This window comes from Hemicordylus capensis, chromosome 1 (genome assembly GCF_027244095.1).
Source record: "Hemicordylus capensis ecotype Gifberg chromosome 1, rHemCap1.1.pri, whole genome shotgun sequence".
Taxonomy (NCBI): domain Eukaryota; kingdom Metazoa; phylum Chordata; class Lepidosauria; order Squamata; family Cordylidae; genus Hemicordylus; species Hemicordylus capensis.
The window spans coordinates 445,415,210-445,440,743 of NC_069657.1; the positions used below are offsets into that span (position 1 = coordinate 445,415,210).

The 25,534-nt window shown below is 45.8% G+C and overlaps 1 long non-coding RNA gene across 2 annotated transcripts in view; it reads right to left on the reverse strand.

The window, feature by feature from the left end:
* Positions 1–4,089: 4,089 nt before the first annotated feature.
* Positions 4,090–25,534, reverse strand: part of LOC128323449 (uncharacterized) — a 54,173-nt gene continuing 32,728 nt past the window's right edge. For both annotated transcript variants that reach the window (XR_008306267.1, XR_008306270.1), the window contains 2 exons: positions 6,541–6,658; positions 4,090–4,570 (listed from right to left, as the gene is read on the reverse strand). This is a non-coding gene — a long non-coding RNA (uncharacterized LOC128323449). The remainder of the gene's footprint in view (positions 4,571–6,540; positions 6,659–25,534) is intronic.

The following is a 25,534-nucleotide window of genomic DNA, read 5'->3' on the forward strand; positions in this document are numbered from 1 at the left end:
ATCATTCCATGTAACATATATGAAGCCTCTCTCCTCTCTCTGGAGGAGAGCAGGTCTTGTGGTAACAAGCACAAATTCCCCCCTTTGCTAAGCAGGATCTGACCTCATTTGGATTTGAATAGGAAACTACATGTGTGAGCGCTGTAAGATATTCTCCTTAGGGGATTGGGCCACTCTGGGAAGAGCACCTGCATGTTTGCATGCAGAAGGTTCCAAGTTCCCTCCCTGGTATCTCCAGGTAGGGCTGAGAGAGACTTCTGACTGCAACCTTGGAGAAGCCACTGCCAGTCTGTGTAGACAAAACTGAGCTAGATGAACCAATGGTCTGGCTCAGAATAAGGCAGCTTCCTATGTTCCTTATGTTCCCTTTTACACGGCCATCTGGGGGTGATTTGGGGGAAGGGAGAGCCCATGCACAGATACCACCACGTAAGTAGAGGTTGCACGTGTCTCTGCAAACTCACCCCACAGAGTGAGCATCCCGGAAGTCTGGAAAGGGATAACAAAGCTGGACTGCTGGCTGCCATATTTATCATAGAGTTCTAAGGTTAGAGGGGACAGGCAGAGGAGATCTGCTGCCATAGCTTTCTGATAAAGGTGGCCAGCAGCTGGAGATGCTAGAGATGATTCAGACCTGGGAGCTTCTGCATGGAAAACAGGTTGCCTACAAAAGAGCTACAGCCTTTTCTATGAGCCACCCTGGGGAGCTGCTGCCAATTACAGTAAGCCGTGCTGGACTCGATGGACCAATGGTCTGATGCAATATTAGGCAGCTTCATCTGTTCAGTTTTGCATTCTGGTTAGGGATGTGCATGAGCATGCTTCCGTTGGGAAGTGCTGAACTGGCTTGGGAAGCAGCAGGCAGCCAAACCAGTTTAGTGGGGTGGGAAGCAGTTCCCTTAAGGAGCTGGTAAGCAGGTCCTCAACTGCTCCGCTACTGCCCCACCACATTTCCGGGTGCAGTGCTTGCCCAATGGCCGTGTGGGGTTGCAGAGCTGTTCGCTGCAGCCTGTGCACAAGCCAGCAGCATGAACATGGCATCCGTGCATGCATGGGCACCATTTGCATGGTCAGCATGGTGTTGCTGACCATACACATGATGCCCACACATGTACGGATGCCACACAAGCAGATGTTCTGTGTGTCTCTGCAAGCTCACCCCACATGTGCATGCTGATGCTATCCGCACAGGCTCAGAGGACAGCACCACAGCCCCACGTGGTCGTTGCTAGGGCTAGCACCGTGCCTGGAAAAGTGGTGTGGTGGCAGCAAAGAGGTAAGGACCTTCTTACTGGCTTCTTAAGGGAACTGCTCCCCGCCCCAACAGCCCATGCACGAACCATTCATGCACATCTCTTAATTCTGGTAGTCTGCATCCCTACTGAATTATGGACTTTGAAAGGGCTAAACTAATTCAAACCCAGACCCTAAGGCAGAATGTCTTTTCCTTAAAGCACTAAAAAATAATACTTGTGTGTTCTGGGAGCTCAGAAGTACTGTGTTGCTCAACACTTAACTAAAATCTGCTCCATGTTACACCTTATGTTTGTTGTCCTATATTGTAATGGTTGGAATGAGAATTTATTCCTCTTTTCTCCTTTCTGATAGTCTTCTAAACATCTGAGGATAGCCAGTTGTCTGCTAGATATGGTACCTAAGTGGAACCTCCATATACAGAGACAGTTTACCTTTGAATACAAAGTGCTGAGGACAAACAACAAGGGAACACTATTGTATTCATACTGTGCTCCCTAGTTCCCTGGGGTCTCTGGCTGGCTCTTTTGGTGGAAATAGAGTATTGGACTACAGGTCTACTGGTCTGATCCAACACGACAGTTACTATTTTCTCAGGAGTAACATTTTGCCAGGTCACGACCCTGAATGTCAATCTCCTACCGTCTCAACATGTCTCCATTTTAATTGTCTTGCCTCCACCTCTGCTGCCTCAGCCCACGGCTACCTTTTCATCAGTTTCTGCATCGTAGGCCAGGGCAAATAATGACAGAATATCTTGCTAAAGAAGGGGTACTTAATCAGCAATCAAGATTCAATTTGTTTTAATTTTAGCAGGTGTTTGTGAGGTGCATTGATGGGAGAGATAATATGCACTCCTTTCATTAGCTCTCTTGTTTTTGTGCTTGAACATTTAAGAGCCAGATGTTTGGAGGTGAGCTGATCAGAATATTAAGTCCCCAGAGGTTGGTTTCCACAGTGTTTTACATTTCTCTCTTTATCTCCATTGCGTCACCCTGAGCTGCGAGGTGCAAGAGTTTGCACTGACAAAGTACAATTCTCGGCTTCCCATTCAGCGAGAAGCTTCAAACGAGTGGCTAATTCTCCCTCTCCAATACTTTTATTCTAATAATCTGCAATTAATTCTTGGTCTTCAGGTCAGACTCATTTCCCATCTCCAACCATTTCAGCTGAGCAGTCTCTATCATATTAATGGCTGGAGTTTTACCAGGAACGTTTTTGCCAAGGCTATAAGCAAGAAAAGGAAACGAACTCAGCTACTATAGAGCACAAAGGTAGCCGTCACATCACCAGTGAGAGCTAAATATCCAAGCTAGATCAGTTTGGTGTATTGCACCTGGTAAACTGGGACAAGGTCACGATTTAGGGAGGAAAGCAATGCTAAAAATTAGTCAAGCAGTGCAACTCCAAGCTGTTCCATGATTTTCTTTGGGGTGGGGAGATTCTTGAAAGAATGAGGGATAGAATTTACAGAAAAGGGTGCCCTGAAGCTTCTACCACTAACATAAATTCTGGTATGCCACTTTCTGAAAATGTCTTTGAATTTCACTGCCCCACACATTTCCCTTGTCCACCCCTCTCCCAGAAGACGGCATTATTGAGATCATCCGGGGAGGTCTGGCTGCAGTTGTCACTGGTTCATCTGGTGGCTACTCCGGGGTGAGCCTTCTCTGTTGTTGCCCCAAGGCTTTGAAATGAGATGTACACATCAGGCTGTATATAAATATGATTAAATAAATAAATAAATAAATAAATAAATAAAATGCACTCCTTGCCAAAACAAAGAGCCATCTCTTGACAGTTTTTTTAAAAAGATACTTAAAAGATGCTTAAAACACATTTGCTTACAAGTTGTGAATTTGTTTTTAATGTTTTGAATTGCCATTTCCATTATGTTGTATTCATTGTAAACCACCCAGCAATGCAATGTTTTGGTGTTATACAAATGTACCAAATATTTAGATAGATAGATAGATAGATAGATAGATAGATAGATAGATAGAACCCTTCCCTGCACTGAATAGGAGAGAAATCACCCCTCCAATGGCAAAATCCATTGGCTGATATTCCTCATGGTGGAACATCAACAGAACTTCCAGGGCTATTGCACAACGTGAAAGGTAGCCTTCAACAGGGTTCCCTGACGTGGCAGTTGCAGAATGCCTTAAAACAACCTCTTTCCATTGTTTCCAGCTGTTCTAAGACATTCTGCAGCTGCCCTCTCACACAACGCTATTATTCTGCCTTTCATATTGTGCAGTAGGGACAATGCTTGCTAACCGCCCCCTCTCCCATGTGATGAAGACTTGAGCACATCATGAATGTGTATATAATCCCCAGAACTTGTCCCTTAATTGGGGGTAGGCGAGGGGAGGGGCTTGATCCAAACCACCTTTCTACATGCCCTCCAAATGCCAGCAGTATTTGGAGCACATGTATAGGGGCCATTGAGGACACATTGGGACTCTCTTGGGGTGGAGAGCAGATCTTGTGGTAGTGAGCATGAATTGTCTCTTTTGTGAAGCAGGCTTTGCCTTGCCTTGCATTTATTTATCTATTATTATTTTATTTATCATATTTTTATACCGCCTGATATGTACATCTCTAGGCAGTATACAAAGTTTAAAAACAATATAAAAAGTCACTGATTAAAACAACAACAAATATTTATATACCGCTTTTCAACAAATGTTTCCAAAGCGGTTTACATAGAGAAACAATGAATGAATGAATGAATGAATAATCCTGAAATCCACAAAACAAAATAAAAACTATCACATAAACAGTTATTTAAAAAAATATTAAAATTAATTCTGATTAAAAGCCTGCAAGAACAGGTGAGGTTTTTCCTGAAAACAAACAGAGAATAAGATGTTCTTATTTGAGCAGGGAGCATATTCCTGGGCCAGCCACAGAGAAAGCCCGGACCCGGGTAACCCCCAGAAGGTGGCAATTGTAACCTGACCTCTCCAGAAGATCGTAACAGGCATCAGGGTCCATGACTACATGTATGTATGTATGGATGTATGGATGTATGGATGGATGGATTTGAATTGATTTAAATTGATTTAAATTTATTTGATACATTTAAATGCGTGAGCTCTATCTGCTGTGAGATATTCCCCTTAGGGGATGGCGTAGAGCATCTGCTTGCATGCAGAAGGTCCCAAGTTCACTCTTTGACTCCTCCAAGTCGAGATGGAGAAGACCCCTTCCTGGACATGGCCAGAAACCATGGAGAGCTGCAGCCAAGGAAGGAGAGCTGGTACTGTGGTTGCAAAAGTGCTGGAGTTGGATAGGGACCGTTGCTCTTCCCCTGTTAAATATAAGAGAATCACAACTTTGGAAGGTGCCTCTTTGCCCAGTTAGCAGGGGGAATCAGGATATACAAAATCCTTCTGAGAAATTTCACTTGTCTTAGTGTCTGGTGAGGCCGGCTGTCCCTACCTCCCAGGGCGGGGTGGTGAGGGGGCCCAACGTGACAAGGATGGGTGGTGGCCACAGAGAAGTGGAGAAAAGACTGCCAGGAGGCAGGGACATGGCTCCAGTGGAGGAGGAGCAGATCCCTGAAAAGGCCGTAGGAGAGGCGTGTGAAGATAACATCAGCAGGACGCCTCCCGAAAGGAAGGGGTCTGAGCAGGAGGAGGGAGAAGGGGGAGAGGCATTAGCAACAGCTGTAAAGGGTAGTCCATTTCAGGGAATAAAAAGAGGCATTGGCTCCGTAATTGGGGGACGTCGATGCATAGCCTGTGAGGAGGCATGGAGGAGAGGTCTCATGGAGGAGAGGTCTCTCAACACGTACTAGTTGAAGGGCTATAGGCCACCTCCAGCCTCAAAGGCAGGATACCTCTGAGTACCAGTTGCAGGGGAGTAACAGCAGGAGAGAGGGCATGCTCTCAATTCCTGCCTGTGGCTTCCAGCAGCATCTGGTGGGCCATTGTGCGAAACAAGATGCTGGACTAGATGGGCCTTGGGCCTGATCCAGCAGGGCTGTTCTTATGTTCTTATGAGCTGGCCGGGGATGAGAGGCTGGCTGGTGGAGAGTGTCAGGGGCCCCAGAAGAGGGGCAGACACAAGGAGAAAGCAGCCTGGGATGGCGGAGGCACAGGGTGATCCTCAACCCCCTTCCCGTCCCTGCTCTGAGGCCGGACCCGATAAGCTTAGCCAGGCTTGGCAAAGGGGACAGGGACATGTAGTGGGACATAAAGACACCTGTTTGACTTTGAAAACTGCAGAAGAATTGGAAGCAGGGTCCACCATCTGTTTGCATTTGGATTGGGGACTACATGTGAGCACTGCCTGCTGTAATGTAGTCCTCTTTGGGAATGGGTCCAGAGCTCAGTGGCAGAGCACCTGCTTGGCATGAAGAAGGCCCCAGGTTCAGCCTTTGGCATCTCCAGGCACAGCTGGGGGAAACCTCTGCCTGAAATCTTGGAGAGCTGCTGCCGGTCAGTGTAAACAATACTAAACTAGATGGACCGAGGGTCTGACTCGGTAGAAGGCCGCTTCCTAGACACTTCCATGGTTTTCATTATTGCACAGCAGCTCCAGTGGGTCTCTATCACCAATGTTGTGCTGTGTGGGATGCCAGTGGCCTGTTCCTAGGGTTCCCAGGATAAAGGGAATAAGTACCACATCCGACTCAGTCTGTTTGAATCTAAGATGTGCCTTAAGTTCCTTAGTGTGGGGGAGACACGCAAACGGCAGGAGTTCACATTAGGGGTGTGCACCAAATCGGAAAACCCGACTCAAACTGGACTCGAGCTGAACTGGGCCTGGTTTGGTTTTGTGCACATTAGAGCCAGGTCCAGTTCAGTTTGAGTTCAAACCGGTTTGGGCCCAGCACAAGGGGGGCAGGGGGGACTGTTTTTCAAAATGGTGACTTACCACCGCCGAGAGCTTTGGCAGAATGGGGGGGGGCGTGCTGCAGCAGCTGCAGGGCGGTCTCTGGAGGCTCCCCCTCCCCCCACCAGCTCCCCTCTGGCCATTTCAGGATGTTTCAGGGCTATTTCAGCCGTATGTACACGTGCGGCTGCCATTTTGGGGGCCACTGCACAAGTGCACTGGCCATCTGTGTGACCCATGTCAGACCTTCAAGGGCAGCCGGTTTGAGCTTGAGCCGGCTCACACACCCCTAGTTCACATTGGCCTTTGACACCTCCGCTCTCCCTTTGCTTCCTTCTGTTGTTTTCCCAACCGCCATTATTTAGATGGTAAACTCCTTGGGGCAGGGACCCTTGTGACTTTTGACTGGTGGTGCTGGCACACAGATCATGCTATACTCACAATAATTCCAATGGTAATGCAGAGTAAACCGGCTGCTGCTGATATGGACAGGCAATGGTTGTTTCCCCCCTGCTCACATACACATCTCCTTCTGGCTGTGAGTTTGGACCATTTATTACTGCAAAAGAAGCCAGCAATAAAGTGTTAATAGACTTGCCACTGGCAAATGTTGCCATCTCCCCCCCCTCCCCTCCAGCATCCCCCTACCCCATTAATTGTTCTCTGTTTACTTTGATACTTGAGGATTGCTCTGTTTTACAAGCCTTTTCCCTAATTGTGTCACCTTCCACGGCAAGGATGTCAGAGGGGAAACATTTGCAAGTGATTAGCTCTGGACCTGTGTGTTGCCAAATGTATGAGGTGCCTAGCCTTATAGGATATAATTGTGATCTTTTAATATGTGCCCGTTGACCCAGGCTTGTTATTATCTATTATAGTTTATAATAATGTATCTCTTTATGATTAAATGATGAGGCCCGGCAGAACACTATGATTAGCATTTCAGTTATTTATAGATTATGTCAGAGCGGTAATAAACATAAAATGCTGTTAATGTGTGGCTAATGAAATCTGGACATGAACAAGTTTATGAATTGATATAATTCATTTGAGTGTTCTAACAGGAGCTGCATAGTTCTTCTCATAATTCAAAAGCTTAGCAGGGTTCACCGATTAGGCGGTAGACTAATTTGCAACGAAAAGTCAATGGGTTTCCATCGTCTTGGGCTATCATACACAGCATGGCTGATTGCATAAGGACTATACAAAGTAATTCTCATAAATATATTTATTAAGCTTAATATGTTTTGTGGGGGGGAGGGAGGCAAGGCTGAGGTGGAATCTGCTTAGCACGCAATGTACGAGGCGAAAGGAATCGCTGTGCGTTAGGAGCTACTAAAATCAACCCAGACTAGATCAATGATATTGCCATTTCTTCTTTAAAAAAAAGAAAAGAGGACAGGTGATTGAATAGCAAACATAAATGTGATCATAAATGCCAATGATTTATAAGGAGACACAAGTCAGGAGGCTAACTTTTCCTCCCTGTTTCCTCAAGCAGGGGAAAAGCTCAAGGCAGTCTAGAGGATGAGATCTGGTCTTGTGGTAGCAAGCATAAATGGCCCCCATTGCTAAAGAGGGTCTGTCTTGGTTTATATCTGGATGGGTGACTACAGGTAAGCACTGAGGTAATTCACACCACCCAACACTGGGTAGGAAAAGTGTCCTACCCAGCTTTTCCTCTTACTTTGATTCCACACAATCACTTCTCCCTCCTCCTACCTAGTTCTTTGCTTCCACACAACCAAAAATTGGGAGCACATCCAGCTCTCAAACCTGGGTAGGACATTTGTCCGACCCAGTCTCCGGTGATGTGAATGATCTCACTGTATGCTGTAAGGTATTACCCTGAGGGGATGGGGCTGTAGCTCAGTAGTAGAGCATCTGCTTTGCATGCAGATGGTCCCAGGTTCAATCCCGGGCAGCACCTCCAGGTAGGACTGAGGGAGAGTCCTGCCTGAAACCTTGGAGAACCACTGTCAGTCATTGTAGACAATGCTGAGCTAGCTGGACCAATGGCCTGCCTCAGTATAAGGCAGCTTCCTTCTAGAATGTTTATGGTGTTGGAGAAAATCCATACATCTCAACAGTCCTTATTTACCAGGGATGGTCCCTACTTTCTGTTACCTGATTTAGGGATATACAAATGGGTTTGAAACTGAACCAGGTAGAAGTCAAACTGGTTCAGTTTGAAGGCTTGGGGTTGAGCTGAAGCACCCCCAGTTCGGCTCGACCCCGAACTGAACCCCGCTGGCCTGTTTGGGGGATTCACAGACGTATTCAATTTGGTCTTTTGTTCGGATCAGGGGGATGTTCCGTAGGTGGGGGATCCAGTGGTTTCCCCATTGTCATGGATGGACCACTACCTGGTTAAGGTTGGTCTCACAGCCGCAACTCACCCCTGCAGGGGTGGTCCATCCGAAAAGGCTGCTGGACCCAGTGGGATTTCAAAAGGCTTTGGAGGATTTTGACATTGGTGCGGCCGGTGATTCTGTCAATGCCTTGGTGGGAACCTGGAACAGGGAACTCATCAGGGCAGTAGACATGATTGCTCCTAAGCATCCCTTCCGACCTGCTGTAAAAATGGCCCCTTGGTATACTGAGTAATTGTGGGGGCTGAAGCGGTTGGGAAGGTGACTAGAGCGCAAGTGGAGGAGAACTCAGTTCGAATCTGATAGGATACAGCATGTCACCCATTTGAAGAGTTACCTGTATGCAGTTGCGGTGCATGCGGCAAAAAAGAGCTTTTGGTCTGCGTGCATTGCGGCTGTAGGTTCGCGCTCAGCAGAGCTATCCCAGGTTGTGAGGAGTTTGATTTCAGCTCCTTCTACTTCAAATCAGTCCCTGGGGTCGTTCTGCTGTGATGCCTTTATTGGGTTTTTTTGCAAACAAGATCTCCTGTATTTGGGCTGACTTGGACTCCACTGTTTTTGCAGGGTCTATGGAGGAGGTGTCCAGCAATCTTTCTTGCAGTATTAGATTGGATCAGTTTCAATCTGTGACTCCTGAGGATGTGGACAAGCTGCTTGGGGCTCTGAGGCCTACCACCTGTTCTCTAGATCCTTGCCCAACTTGGCTGCTTCTATCTAGCAGGGAGATTGTTGGAGATGGCCTAGTTAATATCATAAATGCATCACTGAGGGAGGGTAGGGTGCCCCCTTGTTTGAAGGAGGGATTGATTAGACCACTCTTAAAGAAGCCTTCTTTGGATCCCTTAGTGATGGACAGTTACAGGCCAATCTCCAATCTCCCTTGGTTGGGCAAGGTGATTGATAGGGTGGTGGCCAACCAGCTCCAGGCAGTCTTGGAGGAAACTGATTATCTAGACCCATTTCAAACTGGCTTTAGGGCTGGCTATGGGGTTGAGACAGCCTTGGTCGGCCTGATGGATGACCTTTACCGGGGAATCAACAGAGGGAGTGTGACTCTGCTGGTTCTTCTGGATCTCTCGGTGGCATTCGATACCATCGACCATGGTATCCTTCTGGATGGCCTGGGGGAGCTGGGGATAGGAGGCACTGCTTTGCAGTGGTTCCGCTCCTATCTCTCGGGTAGATTCCAGATGGTGGAGCTTGGTGACAGTTGCTCCTCAAAACGGGAGCTGTTATATGGAGTCCCCCAGGGCTCCATTTTGTCACCAATGCTTTTTAATATCTACATGAGACCGCTGGGCCAGGTCATCAGGAGATTTGGTGCTGGGTGCTATCAGTATGCTGATGACACCCAAATCTACTTCTCCTTTTCATCTTCAGGAAATGGCACTCATTCTCTAAATGCCTGCCTACAGGCCGTAATGGGCTGGATGAGGGAGAACACATTGACGCTGAATCCAAGCAAGATGGAGGTGCTCATTGTGGGGGATCGGAATCTGAGGGATGAGTTAGATTTCCCTGTGCTGGATGGGGTTACACTCCCCCAGAAGGAGCAGGTGCGCAGCTTGGGAGTAATCCTGGACCCAGGCCTCACCCTGATATCTCAGGTGGAGGCCATGGCCAGGAGTGCTTTCTATCAGCTTCGGCTGATTCAACAGCTGCGTCCATTCCTCGGAGAAGATGACCTCAAAACAGTGGTGCATCAGCTGGTAACCTCCTGGCTTGACTACTGCAATGCGCTATACGTGGGGCTGCCTTTTTACATAGTCCGGAAACTTCAGTTAGTTCAGAATGCGGCAGCCAGACTGGTCTCTGGGGCAACCCGGAGAGACCATATTATGCCTGTTTTGAAACAGCTACACTGGCTGCTGATATGTTTCCGGGCAAAATACAAAGTGCTGGTTATTACCTTTAAAGCCCCGAACGGCTTAGGTCCAAGTTATCTTCTTTTACATGATCCCCACCGCACGTTAAGGTCATCTGGGGAGGTCCGTCTCCAGTTGCCCCCGGTTTGTCTGGTGGCGACGCAGAGGCGGGCCTTCTCTGTAGCTGCTCCTGGGCTATGGAATGCACTCCCGGCAGAAATTCATAATTTGAGATCATTGCTGTCCTTCAAGAGAGCCCTTAAAACGTACTTATTTGGCCTGGCCTTCCAGAGTTTTAAATGATTAATTGTTTTAAACTGTTTTAAATTGTTGCCCTGATTTTCAGGGCTTTTAGCTGTTTTATTGGTTTTATTGTGTTTTAATAGTTTGGTTTTAATTGTTAATTTGTTTTTAATTGTTTTTATCATGTTGTGAACTGCTCTGAGCCGTATCGGAAGGGTGGTATATTAATCTAATAAATAAATAAATAAATAAATAAACAAATAATAAAAAAATTCTTAAGGTTTTTTTTAAAAAAACTTACCCCCTCCAGGGGTAAACCACTCTGCTTCTATTGTCATTAATTTTTGTGGATGCTCAGTTTGCTGCTCTGATACACTAGCGTTCTTCAGCATTCAGTTCCCTTGCCAGGTTTTCTAAGTTAGTGTGTCCCTATTTATCAAAGAGTCCGGCGCTGCTATTTTCTAATTCACCATCTTCTAGATTTGTTAAGTTGCAGTGGAGAAGATGATGCTACCACAACAAAAGGAGGCAAAAATGTGACTGTCCATTTTTATTCCAGAAAGAAGAACACACAGGGAAGTACTTATCATTCTCTTCCTTGCTTTTATACCGTAACCCAACATTTGACCTTGTGGTGGCCTTGAACTCTAATCTTCCCAATCAGGTTTTTCTGTGTGGCTTCTCAGTATCATTCGCACTACACCCATTCCTTCCTTGCTGTACATAAATCTTTTCTTTCCTTGTCTGTACAAACAACCAGCGTCTCAGTATTATCATGCAGAACACACCAGAAACATATTTCCTTGATTCTTTTCTGTCTGGGGCAAAATCAAAACACCCCAGTTTCTTGAAGTCGGTTTTCTTGATAACCATGGGTGACAACTTATCCTTTGTGTTCTGCTTTGTAGCTGTAAAGCTTTTCGCCCTTTCTTGAAAGGCTAGAACTTGAGGTCATCCAATGAAGCTGATTGGCTGTAGTTTAGGATAGACAAAAGGAAGTAGTTCTTTGTGTGATGCACGATCAGCTTAAAGAATTCACTGCCCACAATGAGGGGTGCAGTTTAGGTAGTTTTTAAAAGAGGGATTGGACAAATTAGGACATGTCAATCCAGGGGCACAATGATGTCAGCCGCAGTCTATGTTCAGGATTTTGTAGCCACTGTCACAACCACTGCTTCTGCAGCCATGCCCCCCAGCTCATCTCAGCTCATCTCATGCCCCCCAGCTCAGCTGCTGCCTTCCTCCCACCTCACATCCACCACCTTCCCAGCCACCTCCACAGTGGCTCACCTGCTGCATGAAGCCAGCATGGTGTAGTGGTTAGAGTGCTGGACTAGAACTGAGGAGACCCAGGTTCAAATCCCCATTCAGCCATGATACTTGCTGGGTGACTCTGGGCCAGTCACTTCTCTCTCAGCCTAACCTATATAAGGTTGTTGTGAGGAGAAACGTAAGTATGCAGTACACCACTCTGGGCTCCTTGGAGGAAGAGAGGGATATAAAATGTAATCGTCATCATCTCCCCTCACTCAGGCCACCACCTCCTCCATCTCTGTGGGGGCTCCTAAGCTTCCAGGAGCCATGGCAGCTTGCTAAGTTTTACCCAACCACTACATGGTATGAAGACATCACAGCCCAATGCCACATGCCATGATGTTCTAATGCTGCGCAGCAGCCAGCAAATCTTGGTGAGCCAAAGTGGCTCCTGGAGGCTTAGGAGCTGCCGCAGAGGTGGCGACCCAGGGGGGAGATGAGGGGAGGTGGCAGGTGAGTGGGGGCCCAGGGCGTAGAGGCAGCAGGTGAATGGCCCCTTGTGGTCAGTGGCCTGTGTTCTAGGAACATGTCTGCTCAAATGCAGTTAGGAACATAGGCACATAGGAAGTTGCCATATACCGAGTCAGACCATTGGTCTATCTAGCTCAGTATTGTCTACATAGACTGGCAGTGGCTTCTCCAAGGTTGCAGCCAGGAATCTCTCTCAGCACTGTCTTGGAGATGCTTCCAGGAAGGGAACGTGGAACCTAGATGCTCTTCCCAGAGTGGCTCCATCCCCTGAGGGGAATATCTTACAGTGCTCACACGTCTAGTCTCCCTTTCATATGCAACCAGGGTGGACCCTGCTTAGCTAAGAGGACAAGTCATGCTTGCTACCACAGCTCTCCTTCTGTCACTGGATCTATCACTGGCTATTAGGAAGGCCAGGTCTTAACATGAAAAGAGGCACATGGCCAAAGAAAGCAGAGCTTCTGCCTGTGTTTCCCACAAGTATCTGCCCAAATATTAACATATTAAGGCTATGAACACAACCAGGAGGAGGCAGGGTGAGTGGGCGCGGGGGAGGATGTGCCAAACCTAACTTCCCCCCAGACAACCCGTCAACAGCGTGGATCTCTGGAGGCCGGAACAATCCCCCAAATGGGGGATACCCCCATGCGATAGGTGCTCTAGGTGCCCATCTCTGGGTCCGCTTGAGCTACAAGCAGCCAGAGCGGTCACAAAACCTTGGAACTGGGGTTGAGAGTGCACTTGTGTCTTTAACCTCAGTAAAGGGCTGGGGTAAGCTGGGTTAGGTGGGCAGGCAGCACCGGGATCTGCACAGATCCCTGAACCCTAGCCTGGGTTAGGCTGATCGTGAGAACAGACTTTTTAATGAAGGACCCCCTCACCATCTCAGGTGACCATAGAACTACTTCTGTAGCAGCCTCCCATCTTTGGAACACTGGCTGACATCCTAAGTGATGCTGCATGTGTGCCACCAAAACAAGCACACATGCAGCAGATGCACTCCGACTAGGAGCATGGGGCCACACAGGGTGTGTGCGTGTGATTTTTTTTGCTGATCTCCCCTTCCCCCAGAAACACTCTGTGCAACATTCAGATATGCCCCTGAGAGCTGCATACGCTAGGGACATGTTTGTGCATTACACAGAGCTCTTCTAGGGGAAGGGGAGATTATTTTATTTTATTTTATTATTTATTTATTTATTGTTAAATTTGTATACCACCTTTCATTAAAACAATCCCACGGTGGTTCACACAAAAATGAAAAACAAGACTATAAAAATGACACAATTAAAATATTAGCTAAAATATATATTTAAAAATCTGGCTAAAAAGATTTAAAATACAAGCATAAGCATAAAATACGGAATACAAATAACCAGCAGTAGAGGCAACCATATAAAAACCTGGGTAAAAAGCCAAGATTTAGCATGTGTTCTAAAAACTGTGATGGAGACCAAGGAGCGAATAGTCACTGGGAGAGCATTCCAGAGTCTGGGGGTAGCAACAGAGAAGGCCCCGTCCCAAGTGCACAACAGCTGAGCCTCCGGAGCAGAGCCCGCTCAGATGACCTCATCAAGCGAGCAGCAACCCTTGGAAGCAGGTGGTCCCTCAGGTATCCCAGGCCCAAACCGTTAAGGAGATTGTCCAAAATAGCCCCCATCACACGCTAACACCCACACGTCAAAAGTGGGAGCATGTCTGCTGCACATGTGCTTCTTCTGGCTGCATGTGTGCAACGTTAGTAGGATGTCAAATACTATCTCCAGGGAGGCTAACCTGAGAGCATCTCCATTACCTTTCCATGCCAAATGAAGATTTTTTAAATTCACCCAGGCTCTAGTGTATTTCTAGTATATTTAAATAAAAGTAATGGTTTTATTTCACTTTTAATTCTCTCTGCTGTTTCATTTTATATATTTATTATCATTTAAATTTTTTTAATGTAAAATGTTTTGGAAGATTTTCCTGAAAACTGGCAAAGAAATATCCTTAAATAAATGAATTAACAACACCAGAGACTTTTCTCCCAGCTTACTTACTTCTGGTATTGAAGCTTAAAGAAAGGTATCTGAAGTGACTGTCTATAGGGAATGTAAGCAAAGGGAGGAGAAAGCCCCCATGCATCTTTTTTGAAGTTAAGACTCCAACCTCTGCTTTACCCATGAATGGGGCCAACCCACAAACAACAAACATGGCTGCCTCACCCAGCATTCTCATTCTGTGTAATATATAGAATATTCTCTATGTAATACCATTGTGCTCTTCTGCATGACCAGATGTGTGGTGAATCTTGTATTAGAGATGCAGGAGTATCTCAGCAATCTGTAAACTCCAAGGTACGGCAAAAGCCCTCAGAAAAATGTTGCAGCTGGTATCATTTTGAAGTAAGCATTAAACAATGAGACAGATTCTCCCCCCGCTTTGAGGGCAACGGCTAATTATTCAGTGTCCTTTGGACTGGGATATCTCATAGTTCACAACTAAAGGTTGAAAAGATAAATCTGTTTTCTCTTTATGTGGGTTTGATCGAGCGACTATTGAGTATAAGAAAATGATCTCGCCACCCAACGAGAACAGTTGAAGCTCTGATGAAACGTTCAAGGAAGTAGTTTATCAGCATTTCTTTAGCTGGGGAAAATAAAATATGTGAGCTACATTTGAATGGGACACTACATCCACAAAAACTGTGTGTTTCATCAATCCGACAAAGCGAGAATGCTTAGCGCAGATAATATATAAAAGGGGTATTGTATTGCAGCAATATCTGCATGTTGCTTAACAGTGGGTGGTCCAGGACTTTTTCAGATACATTATTGATCCTTTGTAGCAAGGCCCTTCTCTCAAATACACTGCAGTTTTTGTTGTGTTTTGTTTTCACAGGGATTCTCAGTATATGAACAATATAAGAAATAATCTTTCATATATGAAATTCTTATTGTGGTGAAATAACCCTCTGCACTTGTTGGGTTGGCATCTCTGCAGCGCATGGAAAGATTAGGTGGACAGGAGTCAGGTGAGCAGGAAACCAGGTGGAGGGAGCAAATATAGGTAGCTCTGGCAGAGTGAAGTACCAAGTAGATAACTGAATGTATTATAATATCAATACAAAGCGAATGTATACATAGGTAAATGATGAACATACAATATGAAGTAATCCAATGGGTCATGATACAATGAACAAAATGCTGAGATAGACAAATGGCTGATATTAGTTTTATAATTGTTACTCATATAACAAAGTCCTTCTTGAGTCCAAAAGTGAGCTCGCTAAATTGAAGTCCACTTAGTGTATCAGAAATGCCCCTCTCAATCCTCAAGTGAGGAAGATTGAGTGAAACTCAAATGAGTTGAGCTTCACTCAACTCCCAAGGAGCAGCAAAGCTTTTAAGAATAACAAGACATCCGGAGACCAACTTTGTCCCCGTGGTGGTACCTGTAAGGCCAATGAGAGCCATCGGAGGCATAAAGCACTACTAAGCTCTGCTTTTTGAACAGACAACAGAAATCCATTTGAAAGCGTGATGGATTTCCTAATTTGAAGGACTCCATTCAGGAAAAAATTGGGGGTGGTATCAGGAGCTGATCCAACAGTAGCTGGTCATAAGGGAGTGTGAGTCTGGACAAGTACTGGGAGAGTAAGAGAAACAGATGACGCATTGGGTAGCCAGTCATAAGAACATAAGAATAGCCCAGGTGGATCAGGCCCAAGGCCCATCTAGTCCAGCATCCTGTTTCACAGTGGCCCACCAGATGCCACTGGAAGCCTACAGGCAGGAGTTGAGGGCATGCCCTCTCTCCTGCTGTTACTCCCCGGCAACTGATACTCAGAGGCATCGTGCCTCTGAGGCTGGAGGTGGCCTATAGCCCTCCGAATAGTAGCCAATGATAGACCTCTCCTCCATGAAGTTATCCAAACCCCTCTTAAAGTCATCCAGGTTGTTGGCTCTCACCACATCTTGTGGAAGAGAATTCTACAAGTTGATAATGCGTTGTGTGAAAAAGTACTTCCGTTTGTTGGTCCTAGATTTCCTGGCAATCAATTTAATGGGATAACCCCTGGTTTTAGAGTTATGTGAGAGGGAGAAGAATTTCTCCCTGTCCACTTTCTCCACACCATGCATGATTTTATAGACCTCTATCAAGTCCCCCCACAGTCATCTTTTTTTCTAAATTAAATCGCCCCAGGTGTTGTAGCCTTGCCTCATAAGAAAGGTGCTCTAGGCCCCTGATGATCTTGGTTGCCCTCTTCTGCACCTTTTCCAGTTCTACAATGTCTTTTTTAGATGTGGTGACCAGAATTGTACGCAGTACTCGAGGTGTGACAACACCATAGTTTTGTATAAGGGCATTATAATATTAGCTGTTTTATTTTCAATCCCCTTCCTAATGATCCCTAGCATGGAATTGGCCTGTTTCACAGCTGCCACACATTGAGTCGACACTTTCAACGAACTGCCCACCATGGACCCCAAATCCCTTTCCTGGTCAGTCACCAACAGCTCAGATCCCATCAGCATATACTTGGTTGGGGGTTTTCATCCCAAAGTGCATCACTTTACACTTGCCAACATTGAACAACATTTGTCATTTTGTCGCCCACTCACCCAGTTCAGAGAGATCCTTTTGGAACTCCTCACAATCCATTTTGGATTTCACTACCCGGAAGAGTTTGGTATCATCTGCAAATTTGGCCACCTCACTGCTTACCCCTGCTTCTAGATCATTTATGAATAAATTAAAAAGCACTTGTCCCAGTACAGATCCCTGGGGGACCCCACTTCTTACTTCCCTCTGTTGTGAAAACTCTCCATTTAACCCTACCCTCTGTTTCCCATCTTTCAACCAGTTAGCAATGCACAGATGTACTTGTCCCCTTATCCCATGACCGCTAAGTTTCCTCAGGAGTCTTTGATGAAGAACCTTGTCAAAAGCTTTTTGGAAGTCCAGGTATACGATGTCAACTGGATCACCTTGATCCACACATTTGTTGACAATCTCTAAGAACTCCAGAAGGTCCAAAAGGCAAGATTTACCTTTGCGGAAGACACGCTGGTTCTCCCCCAGCAGGGCCTGTTCTTCTTTGTGCTTTACAATTTTATTCTTGAGGATGCTTTCCATCAATTTGCCTGGAATGGACGTTAAACTAACCGGCCTGTAATTTCCTGGATTGCCCCTGGATCCCTTTTTGAAAATCAGTGTTACATTGGCTACTTTCCATTCTGCCAGTAAAGAACCTGCCTGATTGCAGGGATAAGTTAAATATTTTGGCAAGGAATTTCACATTTGAGTTCTTTGAGGACTATTGGATGGATGCCATCCAACCCTGGCGATTTGTTACTTTCCAGTTTTTCTAGACACTTTAGAACATCATCACTTCTATCTGGCTGAGTTCTTTAGCCTCCATCCCTGAAAAACCTGGTTCAGGCTACATATTCAGTATCCTCTGCCGTGAAGACTGACACAAAGGGCTCATGTAGCTTCTCTGCAACCTCCATATCCTCCTTAATAATCGCTATCACTCCCTCATTGGTCCAACCGCCTCCCTGGCAGGTTTCCTGCTTCTGATATATTTAAATAAGTTTTTGTTATTCCCCTTGATACTTTTGCCTAAATGTTCCTCAAACTCTCTTTTTGCCTCCCTTATTGTCACCTTGCATTTCTTTTGCCATAGTTTGTGTTCCTTTCTGTTCTCTTCATTTGGACTTCCAATTTCAGAAGGAAATCTTCTTCCCTTTTATGGCTTCCTTGACGGTACCTGTTAGCCATGCTGGCATCCTCCTGGCCTAAATGGTACCTTTCCTCCTTTTGGGTATACAATCTAACTGGGTTTCTAGTATTGTGGTTTTGAGTAAACTCCATGCATTCTGTAGAGAAGTGACTCTCCCGATTTCCCCATTCAGCTTTCTTTTCACTGTACTCCTCATTTTGGAGAAGTTTCCTCTTCTGAAATTCAAAATGTCTGTGTTAGACTTCCTTGGTGATTCTCTCTCCACATGTATGCTGAATTTGATTGCACTATGGTCACTGATCCCTAATGGGTCAATGACATTGACATCCCGCACCAGATACTGGGTGCTACTCAGGATCAAGTCCAAGGTTGCCTTCTCTCTGGCTGGTTCCAAGACCAAGTGTTCTAGGGCACAGTCATTCAGAATGCTGACCTCTTTGTCCTGACTTGAATGTGAATTTACCCAGTTTATGTGTGGGTAATTGAAGTCACCCATTATTACAGCCCTGCCTCTCCTTGACGTCTCCCTGATTTCCTCCTGCAACTCCCAGTCACTGTCGATCTTTTGATCTGGAGGGCAATAGCACACCCCCAGTAGCACGTTCCCTTTCAGGCTTTGTATTGTCACCCACAGGGTTTCTGTGGAGTACTCCAGTCCACCTATGTTTTCTAGCTTGTTAGATTCTATCCCTTCTTTAACATACAGTGCTACTCCATCTCCAAGGTGTCCCTCCTTGTCCTTTCTATAGAGTTTATACCCAGGGATAACAGTGTCCCACTGGTTCTCACTGTTCCACCATGTTTCTGTTATGCCCACTATGTCTCTTTCTGTGTTAGCAACCAAGCACTCCAGCTCACCCACCTTGGCTCGGAGGCTTCTGGCATTGACATATAAGTACCTATACGCTGAATCTCTTCCCTGGTGTATGCTATCTTTCTTTTGACTCTTTGACCAGCTGGCACAGCCTTCTGTCTGCTCTTTACATGGTTCTGCTCTGTCCCCTTCTGTTTTATCTGAATCCTTTGCACCCTTGCACTTTGAAGGACAACATTTGCCAAACTGGATACTGCCCAGTTCCAGTCAGTTGTTCTCCAGCTGCTCTGCAACCTTTTTGATTTTAAGCACCAGCAGTCTGGTTCCATCTTGGTTCAAGTGCAGCCCATCCCTTTTGTACAGGCCTTGCTTGCCCCAAAATATATCTCAGTGCCCAATGACTCTAAATCCCTCCTCCCAGCACCAGTGTCTTACCCACGCATTGAAACCCCTCAGCTCTGCCTGTCTCACTGTACCTGTGCATGGGGGTCCTGGACTACAATACGCTACCGATCAGCCTAAATTTGGCTTCCAGGACCTCCCGACTACATTTCCACACATTGTTGGTGCCGACCTGCACCATGACAACTGTCTCCTCCCCAGCACTGCCTAAGAGCCTATCTAGATGCTGAGTGATGTCTGCAACCTTCACACCAGGCAGACAAGTCACCATGTGGTCAACATGCAGGTCACAAACCCATCTCTGTATACCTCTAATGATTGAATCACCCACTACAAGGAGGCCCCCCCTCCCCCAGAGGAGTATCCCCTGTGCGAGAAGATATGGGCTCATCATCCATGGAAGGGTCCCTTCTAAAGGAGCATTACCCTCTTCCTCCTTGCCCAAGACCTTTATTCTCCCTGACAGCAGAGGAGCTATCAGCCCTAGAGTGGGATGCCTCTACCAGGTCCCTGATGGTCTTGTCCGCATGCCCCCCCCCTCTCTCTCTCTCAGCTTCTCCAGATCCACCACCTTGGTCTCAAGGAAACGGATTTGTTCCCTGAGAGCCAGGAGCTCCTTGCACCGAGCACACACCCATTACTGCTGCCCATGGGGCAAATAGTCATACATGTGGCACTCTGTGCAATATACTGGGAAGTGCCCACTCCCCTGCTGACTTTCTTTCTTCATACTGGTTCACAGTATTTAGAGATAATTAGAAGGATAAGTCTCAGCTGTATTGGTCAGCTATTTAACTGTCCAAACAGCCTTTCTCAAGCATATGAGAGAGAGATCAGTAATTATATGAGGAAGAGATTTGTACTTACCGTCTCTTCTCTACCAGGCTCCTTGTGATCACAGGGGCTTGTTCCAGCCTCCCCCGCCCACTTCCCACTAAACTTTTGCAAAACTCCAACTTTGTTTGCTATCCCTATGTTCTCAGGCCTCCTTCACCTCTTATGTAGAAAGTAGGCTTCAAACTGAGACACAGGATGTGGGTCAAAGGAATGTCAAAGGAATGTGGGGCCTCCCACAGCCCTAGCTGACTCCGCCCCCCTCCATGCTGGGACAAACAAAAACACAGGAGTTTGCTAGCCCTGGAAAATGCTAGCCCTGGCAATTCACACACACAGAGACTAGGACTTATCCCTTAAAGAGAAACCAGCCCCGCAAAATCTCCCCTTCACCTGTTAGTTAGTTTGAAGAGGAAAAGGGCTAGATGTTATTCTGTTCAGAAAGGCTTGCTCACCTCCTCAGGCTGCTTCTGCTCTTCCCAGAGTAGACTTCAAACTGGGCTAGGAGTCCTGAGCCAGGAGTCCTGGGCCATGAGTTCAAGCTAGGTGTTGAGAGCCAGGAGTGGTCCATCTGGAAGGGTCAAAACAGAACCCAAGAACCAGGAACACACCAGGGACACTCAGAAAGTCAAGCTGAATATCAGCCAGGAGCCAGAGGATCAGCCAGGAGTCAGGAAACTATGAAACATAAAGCTGAGTAGCAGGAGTGTAGCTATAATTGAGCAGATGGGTTCAAAGAACCCAGGTCCTCCAGGTCCTGAGGGCCCCCAGCTCCACCCCTCCCTCCCTATCTTCTTCATTTTCTCCCTTACTGCAAGGGGCTGCCAGGCCCCCTCTCCCCTAGGAATGCCCCTGCCGAATAGCAGTCAGTAGCCAGAGGGCCAGGCAGAAGCTTGGAGCCAGAAACATGCTGAAGGTCAAGCTAAGTAGCAGTCAGGAGTCAGGCGGTCAGATAGAAGCTGGGAGTTAGGAAGATGACAAATACACATCAGGAGATATTGCAAGACCATACACCAGCCCAAGAGGGCCTTGAAACTGAGGCAAGGTCTGCTTCAGACAGGAAGACTCTTATACTCTTCCTATCTGAAGGGAAGCGAACAACAGACAGGGTGGAGCCATTGTGAGTCCTGCAGACTCCAAATATGTTGCAGTGCAGCAAGTCACCACATGGGGCAGAGATGAGTAGGGTCTCAGCTTCAGGAAACTCTTACAGAAGGGGAGTCTATCTTCAAAAATGGAAGATTCCATGATTCAGAATTGTTGGAGGTTCCTCTGGGCTAGGGGAATTGCTGAAGATCCATTCAAGTCAGGGAATGGTCTGAAGGCACATAGTTTAGCCACTTTGCTGAAGATAAATTGGTCCAAGTCTGCTTGGTGTTTGGATGTTTGATTGCCCTATGCATACAACCTTATGACCCATCCATCCATCCACCCACCCACAATCTTCCTATTCAGCTCCACTGACCAGTATCCTTGAAACAGTTTAACATGAGTTCCATGATGGAAGAATGGCACTGAGCAGGGGGTTGGGCTAAATGGCCGACAAGCTGCCCTCCGGCTTTATGTTTTTATTCTTCTGTTGTATACTATCTACTAATCTTTTGTGTTTTGTTGTTTTGGACATTTGTCCCAGTGGGGTTCCTGTAGAAAGTGTGGGGTGGGAGGGGGGAGTCAGAAGGAAAAGGGAAGGGAAGGAGAAGCAGAAACATGGAGTTGCTCCTGAATAAAGCTTTAGTTAAACCTGCATAATATTTATTTATGCTTACAAGCGAAACAATTATACGATATTCTCCAAACCTGAATCACTGGGAAGAATTTTGAGGGCACAAAAAGACCACTCCAAATAAGAGGAAATTTTTTCAAGCCCCTTCTCTGACACTGAGTTCTGACCAATTCATGGGTATCTCTTTCCAATCCTATTCCCCATCCCTAAAACACATCCCCTAATGACTTTCTTTATTTGTACAGTGACAAGGAGAGCAGTAGTGGCATGTGAGATGAACATTTTGTTTCTTCTTCTTCTTCTTGTTGGCTTGCAGTGCTACAGAGCAGAACAACAGAAATAAAGTGGCACCATCAGTGCTCTGAGAGAGGGAAGATATTCCCAGTCCTCTGTTTCATTTCCCTAACATGAAGTAAAGCAGCACATCAGGAGGGAAAACGAAGTGGCTCTTGGGACTTGGAGTCTTCCCAAGGGTTATGCAACCCCTGGGAGGACAATAAGTCCCAAGGGTCACCATGACTTTTCTCCCGATGTGCTGCTAAAAAATGAAAACTGGAATGACCATGGTGGAATTAAAGGAAGCTGGACGAGACAGGACGGCATGGAGCGTATTGATCCATAGAGTCGGGCATGACTGAACAGATAGAGAGAGAGAGAGAGAGAGAGAGAGGTGCTTTACATGACATAAGGATAACAAAGAGGAGAGGAGGAGGATACCTCCCAATTCCTTGTGTGCTACTGATAATTATTCTGATGCTGCTCTTTAGTGCACCAGGGGAGCAAGAGGGATATGAAAGTATAAACCATCCCTTTACACTGCTGCTGGTGCTTTCCTGCTGGTGATCAGTATGCCAGGGCAATGAGGAGTGAAAAAGAAATCCTTCCACAATCTACCTCTCTTACTCCCTCCAACAGATAGGGGAGTAAAAAATTGGTGTGTGTGTGGGGGGGGTGTTGTTGTTGTGGGGAGTGGGTCTGCTGGAGAGGGTAGAGTCCTGCGTTAAGCCTCAGCTTCACTCCGAAAATAATTCCCATTGTGGAGGGTGGGTGAGGGGGAGAGATCAGATCATTTCTATATCAATCCAAGGCAATAGAGGAAATGTTCATCCATTTCTAGTGTAAACAGAGCACCATGTGTGGCAAGGTAAGGCACCAGATCCTGACAGTTGAGAGCCCTAGTTTAAGACCCCCTGGTGCCTTACACACATGAATATAAGAACAGCCCTGCTGGATCAGACACAAGGCCTATCTAGTCCAGCATCCTGTTTCACACTGTAATCCACCAAATGGCTCCAAGAAGCCCACAGGCAAGAGGTGAGGACATGCTCTTTCTCCCACTGTTGCTCCCCTGCAACTGGTATTTAGGGGCATCTTGCCTCTGAGGCTGGAGGTAGCTCATAGCCACCAGACTAGCAGCCCTTGATAGACCTATCCTCCTTGAATGTGTCCAAACCCCTTTTAAAGCCTTCCATGCTAGTGGCCATCACCACATCCCGTGGCAGAGAATTCTATAGATGAATTATGCATTTTGTGAAAAAGTACTTCTGTTGGTCCTAAATTTCCTGGCCTTCAGTTTCATGGGATGACCCCTGGTTCTAGTGTTGTGAGAGAGGGAGAAACATTTCTCTCTGTCTGCTCTCTCTACTCCATGCATGATTTTATACATGTCTATCATGTCTCCCTATAGTAGTTGCCTTTTTTCTAAACTAAAAGCCCCAGAGGCTGTAGCCTTGTGTCATAAGGAAAGTTCTACAGGTCCACACACTGTCTTATACACTGTCCTATCTGTAAATCCTATATTACAGATTTTGTAAGGGTTACTTAGATAATTTGTGTGAAGCAATGTTAACATACTCAGTGCTATATAGGTGCTAGATATAATGATCATTGCAAAGCACTTGGTACAAATAAAAGTGCTATATAATTAATGGTAACAGTTCATTGGATACAATTCATAATAATTGTGTCACTGATTACAAGAGTTGGTTTTCTGTTTCTCTATGTATACACTACTGAGTTCCTTCAGCTTTGCATGCTTGCAGCTCTGCTCTTAATCCTTGAACTGTGGTGCCCAGAACTGAATGCATCACTCCTAATTGTAATTAATTAATTTAAATCTATGCAAATTAAAATTGCCTAGCACTGACGACGAGATAAAAGAAAAGCGGCCATGTGGTAATTTGAGATGCAGCATTCTTGATGATGTAATTGGAGACATGGGCTCAGGAGTAAAAACAGTGTAGCGGAGGAAAGATTTTCAAAGTAACAGAAACATATTCAAATGGCATTCATATCTGAAGCGAATCGGAATTTGTATTAGTGCACATCTATAGTGTTTTTATGCAGATGGATGGATGGATGGATCTGTGATAGGTTGGAGAATCATCATAATATTTGTTTACATTTGTTATGAATTACAAATACACAAGTTGAGTACAAGCAGCTGGACAACCTCTTGGGTTCAGGTACGCTGAGGCAGCACCTGTGGGACCTGAACCCACCACAGAGCCAGCCTCTTCCCTGATATCAGCACACCAGCACCTTCAGCCAGGGAAGATCTGTTTGAACAGAAGAAGAGCACCAGACTCAAGGCAGCAGTGCCTTGAGAACTCAGACACTCCAGGAGGAGAAGGAGTCTGAGCTCCAAAGTAGGAACACAGGAAGCTGCCACATACCAAGTCAGACCATTGATCTATCTAGCTCAGTATTGCCTGCACAGATTGGCGGCTTCTTCTACAAGGTTGCAGGCAGGATTCTCTCTCAGTCTTATATTGGAGATGCTGCCAGGGAGGGACCTTCTGCACATGAGCATGCAGATGCTCTTCCCAGAGCGGCCCCATCCCCTAAGGCAAATATCTTACAGTGGTTGCACATGTAGTCTCCCATTCAAATGCAAGCCAGGGCATACTCTGCTTAGCAAAGGATGCTTTGCTACCACAAGACCAGCCTTTAGATAGTTCAATCTGTCTAGTGGTTAAAACAACTATGATAAAATGGGCTCAAGATGTGGTTTATAATATAGATATGGCTGCTTGGGGAAAATTATGGAAAACTGATTTAAAGTTTACTGCATGTTATACTTTAAAAGCAAATTATTATAAGATGATGTATAGGTGGTATCTGACACCGGGGAAAAATAGCATTAATGTATTAAAATGTTTCAAACAAATGTTGGAAATGTGGACAATGTGAAGGAAATTTTCTGCATATGTGGTGGTCATGCGGGAAGGCAAAAGCTTTTTGGGATATGATATACAATGAGTTGAAGAAAATCTTTAAAGTGACATTTCTTAAGAGGCCAGAATCCTTCCTGCTGGGAATAACTGAAAGACTTATGCAGAAGAAATTTAACATTTTTAATGTAGGATAGTATATGTGCAGAAATGGAAAGACACTAAAATACCCTCAAAAGAAGACTGGTTGATAAAAATTTTGGAATATGCTGAGATGGCAAAGTTTACAGCACTTATAAGAGACGGAAATTTGGAATGTTTTAAAGAAGATTGGGAACTATTTTTGCTTTACTTAAAGAATTATTTTTCTAATATGGACTTTTCAGTAGGGTTTGAATTATAGTAATAACAGCAGGTTGGGTTGGGTAAAATCGAGTAGTATCGTGGGGTATGTATGTTTTGAATTATTATAGCAATGGTTTATATGTATAGTTAA